General features: G+C 43.9%; 1 long non-coding RNA gene across 3 annotated transcripts in view; it reads left to right on the top strand.

Moving 5' to 3' along the window:
* Positions 1-21,868, top strand: part of LOC308192085 — a 41,888-nt gene that overhangs the window by 4,624 nt on the left and 15,396 nt on the right. Inside the window, exons 2-3 of one of the 3 annotated variants that reach the window (XR_013948532.1) lie at positions 1,456-3,637; positions 13,537-13,579. The exons of 1 other annotated variant lie outside the window; for it this stretch is intronic. This is a non-coding gene — a long non-coding RNA (uncharacterized lncRNA). Of the gene's footprint in view, positions 1-1,455; positions 3,638-13,536; positions 13,580-21,868 lie in introns of those variants that run through there. One more of the 3 variants, XR_013948533.1, reaches the window with a different exon arrangement.

Genomic DNA, 21,868 nt, shown 5'->3' with positions numbered 1-21,868 from the left:
TGGACCTCCGCACCAAGCTCTGGTGCTGCTCCTGCATGGAGTCACACAGGGGGCTGGGGAGTGCTGCAGGACCACCCCAGGACTCTCCCAAGCCCCTCATGGAGGAAAACATGACTTCAACACAAGCCTCTATGAAGGGAACGTCAAGCTCTGTGACTATGGTTGATCCCTGTGCTGTGGGAATACAAACCATGACAAGACCTTAGGGGAAGAGCACTGGAGATAGTGCTTGCAGGAAAGGATGTCCTCTGGTGATCTGGCATTCAGCTGTGCAAGTGAGATGAGGGCATGAAGCACCTTTTCCATCGCTTAGGGACCCTCTGTTGCTATCTGCAGGCTTTATTTCAAATTGTCTGTTCGGAAAGCCTCTGGTCCCCCCCAAGCCCTGCAGGGGCCGGCCGCGGGCGCTGGAGGGCACTGCTGGACGGCTCAAAACCGCGTTGAGCCTGCTTGCAGGGCTGTAAGCGGCTCGCTCGGGCAGAACAGGCAAATGCAGCCCTTCGTGGATGACTTGCATGCCTCACGCTTTTTTCTTTCGGGAGAAATCAACTTTTCCTCTCTCATCCCTCTAGCCCCACAGCTCTCTCCTGTGGAGCAGGGGAGGCAGCACAGGAGCACCACCTCCTAGCAGTCAGTGCACCGGCATCCATTTTCGGCCCATTTTTGCAGAGCTTGGCCTCTGCCAGGAGCTGGCTGGACCTGTACAGGGCCAGAATTCGCATTCCTTGGGCTCCCCAGAAGGCCCTGAGCATGGGCGTCCCCTGGGCACCACAGGAAGGGAAACCCTGGGGAATCGGTCCAAGGGTCCCCAGCTGGAACAAGCAGTGTCCGTGTCCCAATTCTTGATAGGAAGTATCTAATAACACAGTGCTAATTGTTGTGTTTCTGCATACTTCATCACTAATTTTCTAGCAGACAGGCGGATGCTGGAGGGGGCTAGCTGATTCTGTTCCATCGCACAGGGGGGCTGAGTGCAGGAAGTTGCATGTTATGCTTTCACATGGAAACATGATTTTTTTTCTCCTTACGCTGCTATTTTTCCATGAATTCAAAGTAACTTGAAACTTTAGGCTGTTCATTGAGTATGTGAAGTATTAGCCAATGTGACAGAATAAGTATTCCATATAAAGGAAATTCTTGATCACTGAAAGTCCATTCTAAAAAAAGCTAAATATTTATTGAATGTTGCTCCTAATGTGAACCTTTTAGCTGCCCTCGGGCAGGAAAATAGTAAATGGAGATGCTCTATAAAATTCTTTTGTTGCATCCAGGTTTCTTTTGTGGTTCTGAGGAGGCTCAAATTCTTTCTGAAGGATCTTTTTATTTATCTGTTTCTTGCCAGATTACTTAAGTGACTTATCTGTTGTTTCCATCACGGGAATTTTTTTTAGTGACCTTTGTGTCACTGGGAAATAATCATTTCTCTTAGCTACTGTTGATGCTTTCTTTCTCTAGAGCTCCCCAGGGAAGCAGATCCCCCGAGTCCCTATTCAGAGAAGAAAGCAGAGCGATTACTTACGGACTTCATTTGTATATGTAAAGATGGCTCATCTTGCTAAGAATCACTGTGATCAAGACATCTCTGCTGGGACTTCTTACACTGATAAACAACATACATCACTCCTTACTGTTTATAAGTGCAGTCCTTATTCTCATGTGCAAAAAATGGTGATATGGAAGAAGCGCATCTCAGTTTTATTTACTGATGAAAGAGGCATATAATTCTTAAGGTGTTTAAATCACAAAATTTGTGGGTGTTTTCTTTGACTTTGCCACAATGATAATATCTGGTTCATACAGCATGCTGATGGGTAACATTATTTTCATTTCTTACAGGGGTACTGAGGCACAATGAAGTAAAATAACTCCCTGGAAAACACCCAAGCAGCACATGCCAGAAGTTGGAAAACAGTCAAGTATTCTCAGAGCTATCATCTACTTTGTGCACAATGCTGCTCCTTCATTAAAACTGGAAGGATTTTCTTTTATTAGAGATGAGGAGGTCAAGCACTGTGGGTGGCATTTAAACTCTAACTTAGCTCCAGTTAGCTGAAAAATAATGCAATAGTGTGCACTACATTTAAAATGTAAATAACTTTACAAAAATGATTTTTAGTAAATCCTTGTAATGGAGAGAAAGAATGACGAGAAGAAAAAAGTAGAGAGAAGATGTCTGTTTAAAAAATGATTGTATGGCTACAATAACTAATGGCATGTAAACTTGATACAGCTAACCTGACAAGACCTATTGAAAGAATGCAAGGCTTGTTTGCTATGAATGTATTTTAGCCCTATAGCTAAGCTCTCATTATCCTTTATTTTTGGAAAAAAAAAAAGTGAGTGGCCTGTCCAACCTCTGTTGTAGGTGGTCCCCCATCTACAGCGTACTCTGAAAGGTGAAGGATCCTATTTACAGGACAGGTGCCATAAAGCATATGCTTATCAGCCATGACTGAATCAAGCTCTTTATCCTGTCCTGTCACATTTTTCCTTTGAACCTACAAGCCAGAGAAAGTGCCTTGTGATGTTGAAACTGTTTTCACAAAACATCAAAACTCCCACTTTGGACATCAGAAAACAGCCTCACTCTGTTGGGCTGAAAATAGAAATCCCTTTTCTTTAATGATCTGCTTGTCTGATCTCATGCCAGTAGGTCACAGCAAGGATTATCATTATATTGCTGATGCATCCCACTTTTCCTGTCCTCCTTCTCTTGTGACTTGAGGGTAGAGCATTCCTCAGGACCTCCAACCTGCCCTTCTTGTAGCCCTGCAAGGATTTTTCAGGGGGCTGGCACTCCTACCAGCCCTAGTGCATGCTAGGTTTGCACCCACAATAGCTTGGGCCTGGCTGATCTGCCTTTTTGTCTGTGCAGAACAGTCATATACTGTTGAGTTTCTTGCTCAACGTCCAATGATCTCCATGTCATTGCAGGAGCAGGGAGCCATTCTCCAGAAAAGGGAGTTTCTACCTGTCCAGGGGCTACTATTTTGGTATTGGCAATGGGCCATGTGCAGTCTGTGGAGAGATTTGTATTGTGGTTTGGCCTTAAGTTGTGAAAGAAAAGCTTGCTTCAAGGTAATAAATGTTCAAGATTGCTGTAAGACTACTTGAAAACATTGGTGTTTGTTTCAATCCTTCAGAAAGTGAGCAAATGTGCTGGTTCTGGTAAGTTTTGACAGGCAACCTTCTAATAACCATCAGCATGATGAACACATGATGCCTGTTCACTGTGAGAAAGCTAAGAGGAAAGTTGAATTCTTACTTCCTTCTCATTTTGGGGATTAAAGCTGGGAGGGATCACCTCTTACCTCTTATATCTGGGTCCTCCAGTCCCTTCTCTGCTATGCTGGGAAGCTTTAAGATGATGGCCAAATGTGCCTATAAAACTCTGAAGGCGAGGGGATGTTGTTTCTGAAACTATGTGCTTGTGTGGTAGGTCTTATCTGTGGTGTTATGGCCCATGTGCAACTGCCAAGACTAAACAAATATTTTCAAATAGATTCAGCTCTGGCAACCAGAAAGTGTGCTGTTTAGCACTGGTGTATCTTAGAGACAGGAAGGGGAGAGAAGGGCAGCCATGTGGTCTTCCACACTGGAAATGCAGGGAGATGTTCGTGAGTTACTGATTGGAAAGGTATGTGCTGCTTTCCAAGTCATGTTGAGCAAAAGACATATTATAGTTATTTCTGGTGAGTTTGCTAGCAATACGTTATTATTTAAGAATGTAAAAAGATGGCTGTTCTGGTCATTTTAGGAGTAACTTGCTCTTAACAATTTCAGTGTTGCATTTCCTATAACGCTTTATTTTGACAATAAAAATGTAGCTGTAAAATTTATTTTACTTTTTTTTAAAGTCTGGTTTGCATTTTAGGTCAAAAAAAAGCTGCAAACATCTAGTTTTCCAAGTGAGCATTTTCCAGCTCTAATAAAAAAATCACATCAATCAATTTATAACTATTTTTGAACAGCCACTACTCTACAGGAGAAAACCCTGTGCATGTGCAATTGTTTGACAGAGTAGCTGCCAGTTATCAGCTAGAATGTATTTTTTGAAAGTGTAAATAGAGGATACTTGTTTTTAATCAGTCAGTATACACAGAAATGTCTCAAAACCAGCAGTTGTAACTAAACTAAATCAAAACATTACAGACAGACTTGTTGACTTAGGATGGAGGGTTTTCAATTGGGCTTATTGGGGGCAGAAGAGAGACTGAAGGCTAGGGGGTAAGAGGTGGTCTCTTAGACTGCCTGACCAGATGCACAAAGGGAAGAAGGCTTCTTACAAATAAGTAAGAGAAGTCTCAGGCTCTGGTCCTCAAGGGAGACTCTTACCCATCAGACACTTGCTGAGGGCATGTTGTGCCAGCAAAACAGGCAGTGCCCAGACTGCTGTGATTGTCTTTAGTGACAGTTTCCTGATGTTCACTTTAAAGAGGGCAGGTGGGGTAGCTTTCCACTTGACATCAAGGAACTGGGGAAATCAAGGAACCGGGGAAGAATAGTTGACATGCATGGTCACAAGCTGGCTGTAAGATCGCATTTTGGGCTGCAGTGGCAATGACTATGACATGACTGAGTTCACAGCCCAGAATAAGGCTGGGCAGGTAAACTGTGGAGTCATGACTCTAAGAAGAACAGGCTTTGGCTCATTTAAGGAATTGGAGAGCAGAATACCAAGGGAGGCTGTTATGAGGTGGGAGGGTGCTGGGGAGAGCTTACAGACTTTGAAAGAAAACTTAAGAGGTTGTGAACCTGTTGGGCTGGAAGGGAAGGCCAGGAATTTAGGTATTAAACTTGCTTGACTAATAAGGAAGGAGCTTGTTATTGAACTACGATGCAAAAAAAAAGAAGTATATAGGAAGTGGAAATGTAAGTCATGGAATGAATGATGAGCCAAGTGCTGTTTGGCTGTTTAGTGATGAATTTGGGAAGGTAACTGGAGATAAAATTAGTGAGGCATGTTAACAGTGACAATAGAGATACTACAAGGAAGCTAGTAGCAAAAAAGAAACCACGAGTAAATGTGACTCTTTCGGTTTACAGGAACGTCTGGAGAAATTGTAGACTAGCTGGCTCACCTCAGGGTCCTCTTGGGGTCTGTTTCCAAATGCATGAATGACAGGAAAGTAACTGGGAGCTGTCAACAGGTTTCAATTTACTATTGCCAAATCCTGCTTGACAAACACAATGACCTTGTATGATGAAACGACTGGCTATGTGGGTGAAGGGAAAGATTAAGGTAATTTAACTTTACTGAGGCTTCTTATGCCATCTCCTGCAGCATTCTCAGATTAACAGATATGTTGAAAACTTTGGACCACAAGATTCAGAGGCTAGGTCTCCGGTGGCTTGAAACGAGCAAAGTGACTGATGGACTAATACGGAATCTGATATTGAAAAATACCTCCTGGTGACCTGGACAATTCAGTGTACCCCCAGCAAATTTGTGGGTGGTACTTGACTGACTGACAAGCTAAATGCTAGAATTTAAGTCCTGAGTGGCCCTGAGAAACTTGGGGACAGGGCTAATGGAAACCTCATGAAATGCACTAGGGAGCAGACTGAAGTCCTGCTCATAGGGTGGAATGACCCCATGTTTGGCCAGGCTGGGGATGGAGTGGCTGAGTGACAGCCCTGCTGAGTACCTGGAGGTTGCTGTGGGCACCAGGTTGCAAATAAGCCAGGAGGGCAGTCTCCTTGCAAACTAGGCACCTACTGAGTTTAATTTTGAGCTGTTATGAATACCTACCATAGGAGGAGCGTGGCTAACAGTCTAAAGGAAATTACTAGCCTCTTCTGTTCAGCACCAGCGTGGCCACACCTCAAATATTGTGCTCAGTTTTAGGGACTCCCCAGCTCAGAAGGATGGGAGACAGTGTCCAGTGGAAATCACAGAATCGAAGGGGTTGGAAGGGACCTCGAAAGATCATGGGGTCCAACCCCTCTGCCAAAGCAGGTTCCTTAGAGCAGGCTGCCCAGGTAGGCGTCCAGATGGGCCTTGAATATCTCCGGAGAAGGAGGCTCCACAACCTCCCTGGACAGCCTGTTCCAGTGCTCTGTCACCCTCACTGTGAAGAAGTTCTTTCGCATATTGGTGCAGAACTTCCTGTGCTCTGTCTTGTGGCCATTACCCCTTGTCCTATCCCCACAAACCACTGAAAAGAGGTTGGTCAAATCCCCCTGTCTCCCACACCTCAGGTATTTATACACATTGAGATCCCCTCTCAGTCTTTTCTCTATGCTGAACAGACCCAGGTTTCTCAGCCTTTCTTTACAGGGAAGATGCTCCAGGCCCCGTATCATCTTTGTGGCCCTCCGCTGGACTCTTTCCAGGAGATCCTTGTCTTTTTTGTACCGGGGAGCCCAGAACTGGACACAGGCCTCCAGGTGAGGCCTGACCAGGGCAGAGTAGAGGGGGAGGATCACCTCCCTTGACCTGCTGGCCATGCTCCTTTTAATGCATGCCAGGATCCCACTGGCCCTCTTGGCCATGAGAGCGCACTGCTGGCTCGTGGTCAACCTGTCATCCACCAGGACCCCCAGGTCCTTCTCCTCAGAGCTCCTCTCCAGCAGGTCATCCCCCAGCCTGTACTGATATGTCTGGTTGTTCCTTCCCAGGTGCAGGACTCTACTCTTGCTCTTATTAAACCTCATTTGGCTTCTTCCTGCCCATCTCTCCAGCCAGTCCAGGTCTTGCTGAATGGCAGCACAGCCTTCTGGCGTGTCAGCCACTCCTCCCAGCTTTGTGTCATCAGCATACTGGCTGAGGGGAGACACTATTCCCTCATCAAGGTTGTCGATGAAGATGTTGAACAAGACCAGACCCAGCACCAACCCCTGGGGAATGCCGCTAGTCACAGGTCTCCAGCCGGACTCTGTGCCACTGATCACCACCCTCTGAGCTTGGCCAGTCAGCCAGTTCTTAACCCACTTAACTGCCCACTCCTCTATCCCGCACTTTCTCAGCTTTGCTATCAGGATGTCATGGGAGACAGTATTGAAAGCCTTGCTAAAGTCAAGGTAGATGACATCCACTTCTCTCCCCATATCTACCCAGTTGGTGATGCCACCATAGAAGGCAATGAGGTTGGCTGAGCATGACTTCCCCTTGGTGAATCCATGCTGACTACTCCTCATAACATTCTTCTCTTCCAATTGCTTGGAGATGACATCCAGAACAAGCCGTTCCAACACCTTTCGAGGGACAGAGGTGAGACTGACTGGCCTGTAGTTTCCTGGATCCTCTTTCTTGAAGACCGGAGTGACATTGGCTATCCTCCAGTCTTCAGGCACCTCTCCTGTTCTCCAGGACCTTTCAAAGATGACAGTGTAGTTCGGCGATCACCTCTGCCAACTCCCTTAGCACACATGGATGCATCCCATCAGGACCCATGGAATTTGTGTGTGGTGAGCCCACTCAGATGCTCCCGAACCACTCTTGTCAATCACAGGGGAGCCCTCCATTTCCCAGCCCCTTTCTCCCCCCACCAGGGTTGAGGAGTCCCAGGGGGGAGTCCTTGAAGTAAAGACTGAAGCAAAGAAAGTGTTCAGTATCTCTGCTTTCTTGGCATCTCCTGTTACCAGGACACCCCCCTTGTTCAGCAAGGGACCCACATTATCCCTAGTCTTCTGTTTACTGTTTACATACTTAAAAGACAATAAGAAGGGTTTTTTTTATCTCTTTTGCAAGCCTCATCTCTAGGTGGGCTTTAGCCTTCCTCATCGCATCCCTGCAGGCCCTGACAACACTTCTATGCTCCTTCCAAGAGGACAGGCTCTTTTTCCACATTTCATAGACCTTCCTCTTCCTTTTGATCTTATCAATGAGCTCCTTGCTCATCCACACAGTTTTCCTGTCCCCCTTCCCCGATATCTTATTTTTCAGGATGCACCGATCCTGAGCTTGGAAGAAGTGCTGTTTAAATGTAGCCCAGCTCTCACAAGCACTCTTGCCTTCTAGCAACCTAGCCCATGAGATACTCCCAAGCAGGTCCTGGAAGAGGTCGAAGTTGGCTTTTCGAAAGTCCAGGGTAGCAATCCTGCTTTTAGCTGTACTTCTTCCACCAAATTCCATCTTGAACTCCACCATCTCATGGTCGCTGCATCCCAAGCTGCCCCCCAACCTTCACATCCCTAACAAGCCCATCCCTGTTGGTAAGGACAAGGTCCAGAAGCACCCCCCGCCTTGTTGCCTCCTCCACTACCTGCGTCAGAAAATTGTCTTCAGTGCATTGTAGGAACTGTTTGGGCTGTGCGTGCCTGGCTGAGCTGTGTACCCAACAGCTGTCTGGATAATTGGAGTCCCCCATGAGAACCAGCACCCATGATCGTGAGGCTACTACCAGCTGCTCGTAGAAGGCCTCATCGACCTTCTCCTCCTGATCTGGTGACCTGTAGTACACCCCCACAACAGTGTCCCCCATACCAGCCCACCCCTTAATTCTCACCCACAAGCTCTCCACTTGTCTTTCACCCTCCCCCAGGTGGAGCTGGGTACACTCCAATTGCTCCTTCACATAAAGGGCAACCCTGCCCCCTTGCTTCCCCATTCTGTCTTTCCTAAAACAGACATAGCCCTCCATAACAGCGTTCCAGTCATGCAAGCTGTCCCACCATGTCTCTGTGATCGCAATGAGATCATGGCCCTGCGACTGAACACAGATCTCGAGCTCATCCTGTTTATTTCTCATGCTCCGCATGTTGCTATACAGGTACTTTAGGGAAGCAGCAGGTGCAGTTACCCCTGGAGCAATGCAAGAAGATTCCGGACGGGGCATCGGGATCATTACCTTCTCCGAGGAGCCCTCAGACAATCCTGTGGAACAACTCAGAGGTTTTTCCCTACTGTCTTCAACAGTGACAGCAGTGACAACTTCCCCCAGCCTTTCTCTGTCACTTTTAGCTCCCCTCCCTTCCCCCGTCAAACCTAGTTTAAAGCCCTGGTAATCAGCCCAGAGAGCTTGCTCCCCAGCACACTTGTGCCCCACTTGCTGAGTTGGAGTCGGTCAGCAGCCCGCATACCCAGCTTCTCAGAGGACTGCCCAAGATCAAAATACCCAAATCCTTGGTCCAGACACCACCCCCTCAGCCAGTTATTTACCTGTCCTGTTCTCCTCCTCCTTTCTGGGTCCCAGTCACCCAGAAGGAGGACAGAGGAGATCTACCACAGTGGTCAGGAGCCCAGAGCACATGAACTGTGAGGAAGAGCAGGGCAGCTGGGCTGGTTTAGTTTGACAAAGAGGAGTCTAAGGGGTGATCTAATAAATTTCATCTGCTGAAAGTATTTTTCTTAGTGGCATGTGGCATTACGGGGGTCAGCTGCAACAAGTTCTTGCTTGGGAGGGTGTGAAACACCCACTCATATCATGGGAAAAGTTTGGGGGTAGTAGAAAATTGCTTTTGCTATGAGGGTGGTGCAGCATTGAAACAGGTACTTGGAGAGGCTCTTCAGTCTCCACCCATGTGGTTTTATAGGTTCAGTTGGACAAAGCCATGACTGATTTATCTAATATTGGCAATAATCTTAATTTGAGACTAGAGATCTCCAAAGGTCTTTTTTCCATCTCAAAAAAAAAAAAAAACAACAAAAACACACAAACCAACAGGAGCCTGTGAACAGTAGCAACTATCAGCTTTTGGAGGCTCTGATTCTGTTTTCGTTCTCTACCTCCAAGGCATGTTTTGTATGGTTGTAACAAAGGTGGGTTTAAACGTAGGTTGGTGTTACAGGACTGTGATCTCCATTGCTTGAGCAGGGATTTCCAAGTCTGTTGCTGTTTGTAGACATGTTTGTGATAGTCAGCCTGGGGGAACAGGTGCTGGGGTTGGAGCCAAGCCATAGGAGGCATTGCAAGCTAGGGGAAAGAAACACTCCACAGACTTGGTGTTCTGCTTAATTTGTCTTATGCTTGAGAAATTGCTCTGCCAGTCCCTGGATATGTCTGTACTACAGTTGAAGGTGTGACTGTGGTTCATGCAGGCATGTCTAAGGTAGCTTTAATCTAGCTAGCTCACATACCAGTAGCTCCGTAGCTACAGCAACAGCATAAACCACAAGGTTCTTCTGAAATGCTGAGTAAAAATACAGGTAGCTTTCTTGTGTTAAGCTGTCAACTTCCTCAGCTATGCTGCAAGAATGGAGACTTTTTTTTTTTCAGTGTGAAAAGGGCCTCATCTTATTTTTTTGCAAAACTGAAGCTTTAACCCTCACTTGCAAGTTTTTTCTATTCAAAGCTAGCAGAGTTGGACTGTGTAGAGTGTCATGATAGGAGAGCTCCAAAGTCCTTGGAAAACAGGCCCTCTAAGTGGTCAGACATGTCCAAGTCTAACAGCCGTGCTGGGTCAGCCCAAGGACGGAGGGGATAAAAGCATGGCTTAAAGCCTTTTCTCCCTGTCTCAGCTTCCAGTATAGCACTGTTTAGTCAGGCCAAAGAATCTACTGGATTTCATCCAGACTTTCCTTGTTCTTAGGGTTGTATTTAGTAGACTTTAAATAACAACAAAATGTGAACCGATTTTGTCAATCTGGCTGCTCTTTAGGTCTCAGACCCCTTTATCCATTCCTACTCTCATAACAAGCAGCCTTTTCCAAGAATGATACAACCACAGATCTGGCAGGCCAGTATGCTGCTAAAAACAAAACGTGTAGGAGTTAGATCCCAGGATGGAAAAACTGCTGGCTCGTGGTCTGTGGTCAAGATCCAGCTGTGGTATTCTTATATGAGTGTCGGTAACTCTGGTTGATGGTGGTTTATATGTTCAGGGTGCTGCATCCAGTATCTTTCCCAGAGCAGCCTTTGCCATATGAACTGTTGAACAGCATAATGAGCTAGTAGCATAGCCTGGACATGTTCTGGCTGCCTTTCCTGAGCTAGTTTTAACAGGGAGCAGGCAGCTCCGGTCCCTAGCTCAGGAAAGACTCCCAAGTGACTCTATGAAGTAGAACTCATTTGAGAGGGGAAAAAAAAAATTCCTCCTTAACTGAGGTGCCAGCTCTGACCCATCAATTGAGGAATATTTGATGGCATGCTCCAGCTCCTGCTACCTACTGATGTCCCCCAGCTTGACATTGGAGGAACTCTGGAGAGCTGTTATATTGCTGAGTCTTATGCCCCACAAAGCTGATGAGAGAAAGCAGTGTGGTTTACTGGGATATGTACACACAATGGTTTGTGAAGGCAGTGGCCAACTGCCTGGAGGAAAAACATGTGGAAATGCTCATTTCATTAACCTATGTGAGCTGGGGTGACAGCTCCTTTCTGAACAAACTATGAGCATCCTACAAGAGATTTGTTAGGTCTTTACACCCCTTCTCCCCTCCAACCAGCTTGCTAACCTGTTCAGAGCACAGAGACCACAGTACAAAGGGGGACCCTGGGGTTATTCAAGTGTGGGGAAAAATCTCAAAATTCCCCTTCTCAGAGCCAGACTCCTCCAAACCTAATATTCAATTTCTTTCTCACTAATTTTCTTCCTTCCAATACTGGTGCAGACTGAAACCATGTAAAGGCAAGCTGTTCATTTGAATACCAAAAATTTAAGAGTGCTCTGATATTCACAGAATGTATTATGGCCTTTACAGAGTCTGAGACATTAGTTAGAAGTCAGGGATTTGTAGGAAATTGGCCTGTTAAGGGGTGCAAAAAGCTCACCTCTTTTTTGACAGCAACAGATCCTTCTTAGTGTATATTAAAAGGGATAAAATCAGAAGGGAGGTAACACAGGTGGGGTGAGACTTTAAATCAGTGTGTGAATTGGTGCATTGGCAAAGGCTGTAGTTTCTTTGACAGAGCTTTATCAGTGCAAATTATCCGTGGTCACCAGCAGCCTGGTGTTCATCATCTAAGAACCTCCGTCTTTCCATACATATCTATTGGGCACGATCTCAGGAAGCAGATCACTTTCTAGATGATATAGATCTTCTATATGATGATGGATCTTGAAACTGGAGGATTTTCAAAGTGGAGAGGAATTAGGGATAGTAAGGGGTTTGACTTTGGCTGGGCTTTCCTGAAAACAAAGCTGAAGGTGCTAGAGGAAAGGGATGACTCCAAACAGAGCTGCCTCCTGTTCTGTGGGGAGCCTGGGCATGCTGACTGAAGTTGATGTGCTGTTATGGGGGGCCACCTCTGGGCATTTCTGCTGTTAGAGGCTGCAGACTCGCAGCACGAGCAGGCAGGGATTGTTCCAAAGTTAAAGGGACATGACAGATTGGTGACATTTTTCTGCAAGATAGATCAACAGTGGATTTGACTTGGCCTTTTTCTCTTGATACTTTAATCACTGTACCATTTCATACAATGAAGGTTAATATGTTGATGTCTTCTATTAGTTCATTCCAGTTTTTAGGTCTTTAAGCCAGTATCATTTGCTTGCTGTGCACAGTAGAAAAAAATAGTGAAAAAAAATAGTGGAAAGGTGGTTTTGAGTTGATGGCCAGGAGATTTGCTGGATCCTTAAAGATTTGGTTCATGGTCTTGACCAGAGTTCTGCAGCATGTTGGGGGAAAAAAAAAAGATTTTATTATTTATTATAGGGGCAGCAACAGTCATAATGTAGTGATGTTATCTGGAGGTATCATGTTCAGTTGGAGTGCAGCTGGGAAATATCTCATGCAAACAACCTGCCAAAATAAATGAATGTATAAATAGATAAATCTCTCCTTTCGGAAGCTTCCGATCCAAGTAGCTAAGACAGAAAAGAAGGCAGCCACTGAAGTGACTTGAGATCAGTGTACGGAAGTGCAGGAAGGTGGTTTGCTTAAGCTATATACCTATCTCTTAAATATGTGACATTATTCTAGCCAAGCAAGCATAAATCTGTCCCTTTCCTGTTTATGGGGCCTCTTCATGCTGTAAGAATGCTGTCCTATCAAAACAGCCTGCACTACAGTGAACATCTAATTACAACAAACAGCAGTAGTGCTCAAAGAGCTTCTGAAAGCACCATTTCTATCATTTGTTTAGCAACAAATGTGGCTGATGTTGAATTAAGTGATGTGGAGCATCTGTGGCCAAGGAAGAGCAAAGACTCCTCTACAGGAGCATTTGCTGTACAGGAAAGAAAGGGTGAGTTGCTGCAACTGGGTCACAGCAACAGAAACACCATTGTGTGTATTGCTTTATCTTGTATTTACTAGGAGTTGTCTAGAATATGAAACAATGGGACTGCGTGGGCTCCGAAGCTATGTACAAAATTTCAACAGAAGGCTGAGAATTATTTTGTTGCCTTTTTTGTAAGAGTAAGGTTGCTTTCCCATTCCTTGTTACATGCTGGCATGGATTTTATGCTTTTTGACTGCTCTTGTGGTGACTCGGGCAAAGTGTTGGGGTGGGGGGTCAGTGATCCACAGCTGCGGGCATGCTGGCTCTAGCTTTCCTACACCAGCAGAGTACTGTTCCCAAGCCTCTTCCCAGCTCCCTCCCCCTCAGCACGGAGGGATGTGAATATCTTCCAGACAATAGCTTCTGTATTCTGTAAACACACCAAAGGTCATAAAAATATACAGTGCTAACATTAGCTCCTGTTTTTCAGCCTCTGCTACCCCCATTTGACCCCATATGATTATGCAAAAAAGGTGAGTAGTTATCTTCAGCTTCAACAGCAAGGAAAATGCTAATGTTTGATCACTTCTGTAACAAGAGAAACTTTCTTGGTAGGTGTTAATGGTTTCAGGGAATTTTGTTGTTTTCTGTTTCATTGCCTTGCCAGCACTGCAAAGAGCTGCAGTAAGTTTCTGCCCAGAGCTTTGCTTACTGTGCATTTAATGGCACAGACCTGCCCTGTCCCACACTGATAGGGTAAATAGGTTTCATTCTGTAAAAGTAATGGAAGTAATTTGTGCTCTTTTTAAAATACTTGATGAGCTCTTCATAGAGAGGCATTCACTAGCCTCTAAGTAGCATGTTAATAAATTGAAATCAGGTCTATAAAATTGAGCTTTGGTGTTCTCTGACATTTACTGATTTACAGGCTCTGTTCGCAGTCTCCCTTAGGGGTGGCAAAGCAGTGAGGATCTGTTTCTGTGAATGAGCGGACTCCTTTCCCAGTGAACTGGAGGCGTGTTTCAGCCTATGGTACCATCTTTTTGCTCTAATAGCTTCTAGGAAATACAGCTTCTGTGCTTATGGTTGGTGATCAACAATGTGAAAATATAGAAAACTATTTCTTCTGTTTAAGTTGTTCCTTTCCACTGCCACCTCCTTCCCTGCCTCGAAGTTGGAAGTGTCTTTTCTAACCTCTTTGAGACCAAGAAGTGTGAAGGTTCATACTTGCCCCAACCTATTTAAAAGCCTTCACAGATCTGTAACCTCACTGAAGTTGATTTGTCTAAGCAGGCTGTTGGAAAGAGACACATCCCAAACTGCCAACTGACACTTCAAACACTTGATTTCAGTGTCTTGTTTGGAAGTGTGTTACCTGATACCTGTTTTATTTATGATTGTGTAGGTAACTCCCCCAGCTCATGTATTTCTCTGCTGCTCCTCTTGAGTCATAGAGAAGGAATGGTTTAGCTTAAGCTGTGTTAACTCTTGTAAGATTTCAACCATCTTATTTGGCTCCAGGACTTCTTTTACATGAGACTTGCGCTGATCCTGGTCCAGCTCTTTACATCTAGCTTCCTTGTTAATTCTGCCTTTCCTTTGGAATGGACTTCAAATTCAGACCATCACACACTCGCGTCATTAGTCAGAGATGTGATTCCCCATTTCCTTAAAATCATAGAATCACAGAATTGTAGGGGTTGGAAGGGACCTCAAAAGATCATTGGGTACAACCCCCCCTGCCAAAGCAGGTTCCTTAGAGCAGGCTGCCCAGGTGTAGGCGTCCAGATGGGCCTTGAATATGTCCAGAGAAGGAGACTCCACAGCCTCCCTGGGCAGCCTGTTCCAGTGCTCTGTCACACAGAGTGGTTTGGGTTGGAAGGGATCTTAAAGATCATCTAGATCTAAACCCTCTGCCATAGGCAGGGATGCCACCCACCAGATCAGGTTGATGAGGGCCTCATCCAACCTGGCCTTGAACACCTCCAGGGATGTGGCATCCACAGCCTCTCTGGGCAGCCTGTGCCAGTGCCTCACCACCCTCTGAGTGAAGAATTTCCTCCTAACCTCTAATCTAAATCTGCTGCATTTTAGTTTAAAACCATTCCCCCTTGTCTTGTCACTATCTGAGCAAAAAGTAGCTCTTAATCTTTGTCTCCTTTAAGTACTGAAAAGCCTCAATGAGGTTACCCCTGAGCCTTCTCTTTTGGCTGAACAACCCCAGCTCTCTCAGCCAGCCTTCCTTAATAGGAGAGGTGCTTCAGCCCCTTAATCATTTTGTGTCCCTTTAAAATACCTTAATTAAAATACCCTTAATTATTTGCATTAAAAGCAATAATAGCTTAAGAGAAGGGAAATAAAATATATATATATGTATATACTTCAAGTAGTCCCAACTTCAATTCTTCCTGATCACTGCCTCCCCTTTCCTAGTTTGTGATATCAACAGAAGTCTTGAAGGTGAAGAACTCTTTGGATTTCACTGTCTGGTTTAGAGTCACCATACTGAGAAAGATTTCAGACCCTTCTCTCCTTCTGTCAAGTGAACTCTTAAGAAGTAAAAACAAAAAAAAAAAAGTATGAAGAAAAGCCAAGGTTTCTACTAAAAGGATGTGGATGGATGTGGGCCTCCTGAGCAGGGTGCAGCGTACATCTGTCTTCTGGAGCAGGAAGCAGTAGTGTATCACCTGCCCACAACCAAGGGTGCTGCTATATCCCTCAATATTGTCACAGTTGTCACTGCCTAATCTAGACTTGGACTTAATCTGCACTGGTTACCTGCCTAGTTGCTCTAGATTTGCACTCTCTCCAAGCACTGGAAATTCCTGAAGAGTTTCTTTTCTACCTTCTCCCCAGGCCATTAAACAAGAACATCCACATTACTACTGCGGGTCTTGGGCACTCATGAGCTTTAATATTTTGAAATGATTGGGGTGGGTGGGAATCCTGTTTTCTTTGGAAATTAAATAAAACTAAATTTTTGAATAACTAAAGATGAGATTGCAATTAAGCTTAATGTAGGATGAATGCAGTGGTATGGTTTTATTCCTACAATGTATTTATATATACATCCAGCACAAGAAACACTTTATCTTTTTTTTTTAAAGGAAATTATACTGTTATCAAAAGAGAAGCTTTCCATGGAGCCTTTCTAACATGGTGAAAGAGTCCCAACCTTGCTCTTGTCTGTACTCAGCTACACTGGCAAAGCAAGGCAGCTCAGTGTGTGTGTTTGCACAGTGGCACAAAATCTTATACTCTTGCTGTACAGTTACTGCTGCTCCCACATGCTGCTTTTTATCTCCTTATGGCCATACACCAGGATAAAAATAATGGCTTTTTGGAATGTAGGAAACTCCAGGAAGTTGTGATCAGGAAAGGGGCCCGGGGGCAGAAGGTCCAGCTTCTGGAACTGCTCCTGCTTCCCCCTTCTCTGAGAATGCACTGGCTGATGGAGGGGGCAGAGACCTTCTAATTCCCTGTTATATTTGTATCAGATAAGGCAGTCATTTCTGACTTAATCTTTCCACGGGAGCAAACTGTCACTTCATTAACACTGGCATCATTAGCGGGATGGGGGTAATTCACTGTGTGATCCAGACCTAGCGGTGACCTGTGTGGAGTCAACCAGCAGCAGGGCTAATTAGTGCCTCATTGCTAGGTGAATGCTTCTCCACCATCACTTTGTCTGAGACCACAACTCCTTTCACGTGAACCACTAAGCAGCCCTCACCCGGGAGCAAACTGTGGCCTCTAACTACTTAGACGAGACCTCCAGCCCTGCCGCTAAGGATAAATGACATCCTGTTTTCATCTGTCCTCTGGACAGCTGTTCAGTTCCCTCAGCAGCTTTGGTTTGCAGCCTCCACTGAAGGATAGTGCTCCAGGCATTGCAGCATGTCCCTGATATGGATGTGAATAATGAGTGTGATTAGGGGCTGACGAGGGGAGAGATGCATTGGGATCACAGGGGAGGAGAGGAGTGTGTTTTGGCAGGGACGTGTAAGAAAGACAACTTGAACTTTCTGGTTAACTAGGCTTTGTAGCTGGGCCAGGCTCTAGAATCCCTGCTTTCACTTCTAGAGATGGGTCTCATACTGACAATGAAATTTCAGTCAGGGGAGTTCTTCCGACTCTGAGCATAGGTTGGCAAAGTCAAAAAAAATCTTGACTTTTAGGGGTCAGTCTTTGGCTGCCTGACTGGGCCACGTGACATACCACGTTGGTATGTGTGTTACCTCAGAGGAAAAGAAGAAATTAAGGTGAATCAGTTCTCAAGAAGTCAGTGGTGGTAAAGGAGCTATTACCTCTAATGAGAAAGTATCTTCTTGCCAGGAGTCCAGAATATTAATTTCTCTTTTGCTGTTAAATTATGGTTTGGTGTTTATTCTCAAGGACTGATTTGGTTTTGACCAATATATTTTAGCTATTTTCCTGGTGCCTACTGTATTATATGCTTGAGACAGCTCCTGCCCATTGCCTCAAGAACACATCCTGTTTGACTAGTGAGCACTTCAGTGCACACACACACATCTTGAGAGCGTGTGTTGACTGCTGGTCTTTCACTGAAACCTGCCAACACGTTCGCTTTTATCTGCTGCAGTTGACCATGGTTAACCTAAATGCTGCCTAAATCAAACTTCTGGGGAATACATTATGAATAATAACAAGAAAAAATGTTTCTTGTAATAATAATAATAGTAATAATAAAATAATAATGTGTTATTACAGAAGAGAAAACTGCTAATCTAGTCTTTTGATTCTTAAACCAAATCACAGTAAATAAGGGTCCCACTAATGTAATATTCAGAATGTCAACTTTAGGAATTTTGTACTGAGGATATATTTTCTGCATTGATATTTTTCTCTGTCAATGTTTAGCTTGCATTTCACCATGAGAAATCAACTATTTTCTCATGGAAGCTTCAGAATTGCATTAGGTGATACAGTAATAACAAGGTAGGAAAATCAAGCAACTGGTTTAAAGTTGAAATTTACAGTACTTTCACAGACAGATTGTCATGTAAAGATCTCCACATAGTTCAAATAAGGCTAAACAAATGCATTTACAGGCTGGCTTCCAAGCACTCAAGCTGTTGGTTTTCAGCTACAGGGCTGAGCTTTACACTGAGGTAGAAGTTTATCTGCTGGTGAAGGAAGATGTGCCACTGGAGCCTCTGAAGTGAAGCATAAAGTCAAAAATCCCCATTGTTTGCAGACAGTAAAAGTTGCATGACCATCTACATAAGGGGCCTATTCTATGGTTCTGGCCATATTTCAGTTTGTGTTCATGCCTGACCTTCTTAAAATATTTTTTCTTCTGGCTTCTGTACTTTATTGAAGTTGTGCTCTGCCCTTTGCTTTACAGACCATTGCTATATAACATTTAACAATTTCGAATTGATCAAGTTTATTGAAGGATGAAGCGATCCTATTTGTGTGCTTTTTTCTGAAGTACTGCTGTCAAAAGCTATGTAAATGTAGCACATGACTACTGTTTATGGTAAATTACACTTGTTCAGCATTTGTCAGCAACATACTCTGTTTTCAATTAAAATAAAACATTTTTGTGTTTTTGTCATTTGGGTTAATAATTAACCTGATCTGACAAAAACTATCTGGCAAAAGTAGCTAGGCCGGACATATGTGGCAGAAGGCTCCTCAGCAGGAAGGAGGCGACCTTTGGAAGTGGCCAGCAAAGCCAGCGTGTTAGCTCTACAGAGGCTCAGAAGCAGTCTAGATAGATATTCTTTTTTAACAGTGAATTGCAGTTTAAACCATGCTTTTTCTGTTTCTGTCACCAGTATGTTCTAGTTTTCTGCCTCTCCAAGAACATTGCTCTGTGTGATGGCAGCCAGGCCAAAATATGCTATATAAGCTGCTGTTCCAAGTCAGGAAATTTGAGAGAATTTGTGGACCATGGGGAGAAAGCTTTATAAAACCTTTGACGTGGAACCACAACAAAACTTCTGTGTTTCTGGGCTTAATAACACTTCTAGTTTACCGTTCTAGTTTACTTTTACCATAAGTAGCCTCCACATGAAAAAGGCAAACTAGGGTGACCTACCAGTTTTCTGAGGGCAAACTAAGAGAGAAACCAGTTTGGATTTTAAGCTACAGTATGAGTTGAAAAGCAGGGAGGATGCTCTGACTGATGGCATGCCAGTTAAGGTGAAAGGCAAAATATGTGTGGTGGGATGTCTTGGATTTTCTGGCTTCTAACAGATTTTCCTTGACCTGCTCCTGCGTGTTTGTTTGTTTGTTTTTATATAAAAATAATAATAATAGAAGTGCTTATGTTCTTCATTATCAAGGGCAGTGGAAAATCTGCAAAAATTTGTGACTTGAAAAACAGAGCAGATGAAGTCAGTGGGTGGTCTGGGTTCACTGCAACATCTTCTCAAGTGTCTGGACACTGAATTTGTTGTAATCACTTCTGCTTTATAAGCATGTATCTGGGTGGGGAGGGAGTGGGGGAAAGAGGAAAGTAACAAATGTTATTTACTGAAACAATATGTTCCTACCAATGCTGATTTTATAAAAGAAAGTAAAGAGGTTTCCGGAAAGGAAACATGAAGCAGTGCATTGTTAGGAATCATTTATATTTTTGTATTGTGGCCCAGCCTTAGTGCTTTTGTGTCACTGTCTTTAATTTAATTTTAAACCTTTCCTTTGTTTCTTCCTTAAATGAAGCTCATATGTTAAATACTTCTGGTTCCTTCAAAAAATGCTGATCAGTTGTAGGTCAGAAACCAATGGAAATTTCATCTCGTTGTTGTCTAGAAGAGGCGGCCTTTCCTTCTCTTTGTTTTCTGAGGCAACGCCTCCCTTGCTGTGCATTCCCCATAGCGCAGTAGGCTGCAGAGAGATCAGGGAGGTGCAGCTCTACATGAGTGGGCAGTGCTTCTTGTGCTCCTAGGCAGGTGTTCCTAGCTGGATGTAAGCAACAGAAAATTGCTTTTTGTTCTTTTTAAGGAAGAGCAATGAAACTTCTATTTTTAAAGGTGTGGAGAAAGCCATTTTATATTTAGTGTGTACCCACAGCGTACAGTGTAAATATAGCTTGTGGGTAGCGGGGCAAGCTCCACTGTACAACCTCTTCTACGGCGAGTACCATGCTTGTAGATGTAATTCCACGTTTACAAACCCCTGCTGTACTACATCACTCTCCAGATTGTTGTTATGGCCTTCCACAAAGTCTTCTCAATGACTTCTTTGCTAGCAGAGTAAGCCTCCAGCTGAACTATGTTAAGAGAATATCAGATTATGTTAAAAGAATTCAGATATCAGACCATGTTAAAAGAATTTTTGCTCTAAGGTAATTGGGTAGTGCTCTACATCACTGATAGCCGAATCTCACTGTCTTGCAAAAATCATGCTGTAGGAAGTTCCTCAGATAATGTAATTTTGTTTCCTGTTTCTTTCAAAGCAAGAGCCAGGATTTTTTATGTCTACATCCTCTGTACTCCTCTTTCCTTTGGCTTACTGGGCAAAGTTGAACTAAAGTAACAAATGTGACTACCTCACGGATGGGTGGGGTTTGTTGCAACTCTGACCTATTACTGAAGTTAATTCCATTATTAAGTTGCCTCCTGAGACTGTTCTGTTCTGAACTACTGTGTTCTACCTCAGAGCCAAAATAATTAAGCTCAGACACTTTCACACACTTTTTTTCCTTTTTTTTCCTTTTTTTTTATTATTATTGTTTTTTAATAATAATAAAACCATATTGGTACACAACATGGTGCGGGGCTCCTTGCAGGAACATGCAGTGTGGTGTTCCTGAAGCTGAGCAGTCCTCTCCAGTTGATGCATGCCCATCAGTAAGTAGCAAAAGTCAAGTCCCAGTATTGAGACCATCACCTCTAGGGGCTAGGCTGATGCAGGAGCAGCATTCAACTGCTTTGTGCTACTCTGCGCATGTGCAGGGCTGTTCCTGCAACCTGTCTCCTTGCACATGTGAAGCAGCAGCAACAATAGTCCTGCTGCTCGTGAACAAGATCTTTGCAAGCAGAGGAGAAGACATATGCTGCCTGGAGAGCTGTTCCAGTTCTCCTCTGTGTTAGAAGTGGCAGGTGAGGTAGGAACAATTCATATTCCAGATGCAGGGGACAGGCCATTATTTCTGAATAAAAGTAAATTTAATTCTAAATGTACACTTCATTCTTTGTAAAGGTTAAATGCCTCTTACATATTATTGATAATACACAGGATTTCAAGTTTCAAATGTTTTTCAGCTGTAGTGTGAGTGAATTATATTCTGTGCTTTATGTCATGGATTATATAGCAGCTAATTCAATGTGTCCCACAACTTCTCAGGACTGGACAAATGGATGTGAAGCCTTACATATAAATCTCCTAGCACTAGTTGTGGGGTGTTTTTTTTAAGCTAGTAGGGGATCTGCACTTTTATGTTATACTGTTGCATTCAGCTTGAGCTAAGTGTACCTTCTACAGTTTCTTTAATGTCTCCTTCCTTGCATAATTTATATCAGTATTTAGCCCTCTTTATATCACCAAAATGGTACAAAAGAGCCTTAAGATGCATGAAGACCAAAGAAAGCCTTTTGCTGGGCTGTACAGCTTTTCCTGCTTTGCATGTTAATGCTGATTATAACAAATTTAGTTTGACTCAACTTCATATTCAGTCTAAGTGCTAAAATTGTGGATTTAACCTGGGGTATATCCATGTCCTTTTTATAGTAGGCGTTTAGTTAATTGTAGAATCAAATGACTTTGTTTTCCACTGCTGTTGGTCTCTATTGAATTTGGCACAAGTTCAAACAGCCTGGAAGCATCCAGCCTTTGCTGGATCATAAAGC

The sequence above is a fragment of the Anser brachyrhynchus genome (assembly GCF_964034855.1).
Source record: "Anser brachyrhynchus genome assembly, chromosome: 3".
Classification (NCBI taxonomy): domain Eukaryota; kingdom Metazoa; phylum Chordata; class Aves; order Anseriformes; family Anatidae; genus Anser; species Anser brachyrhynchus.
The sequence above is the reverse complement of the archived record's forward strand: the minus strand, read 5'-3'. Positions and strand labels throughout refer to the sequence as shown.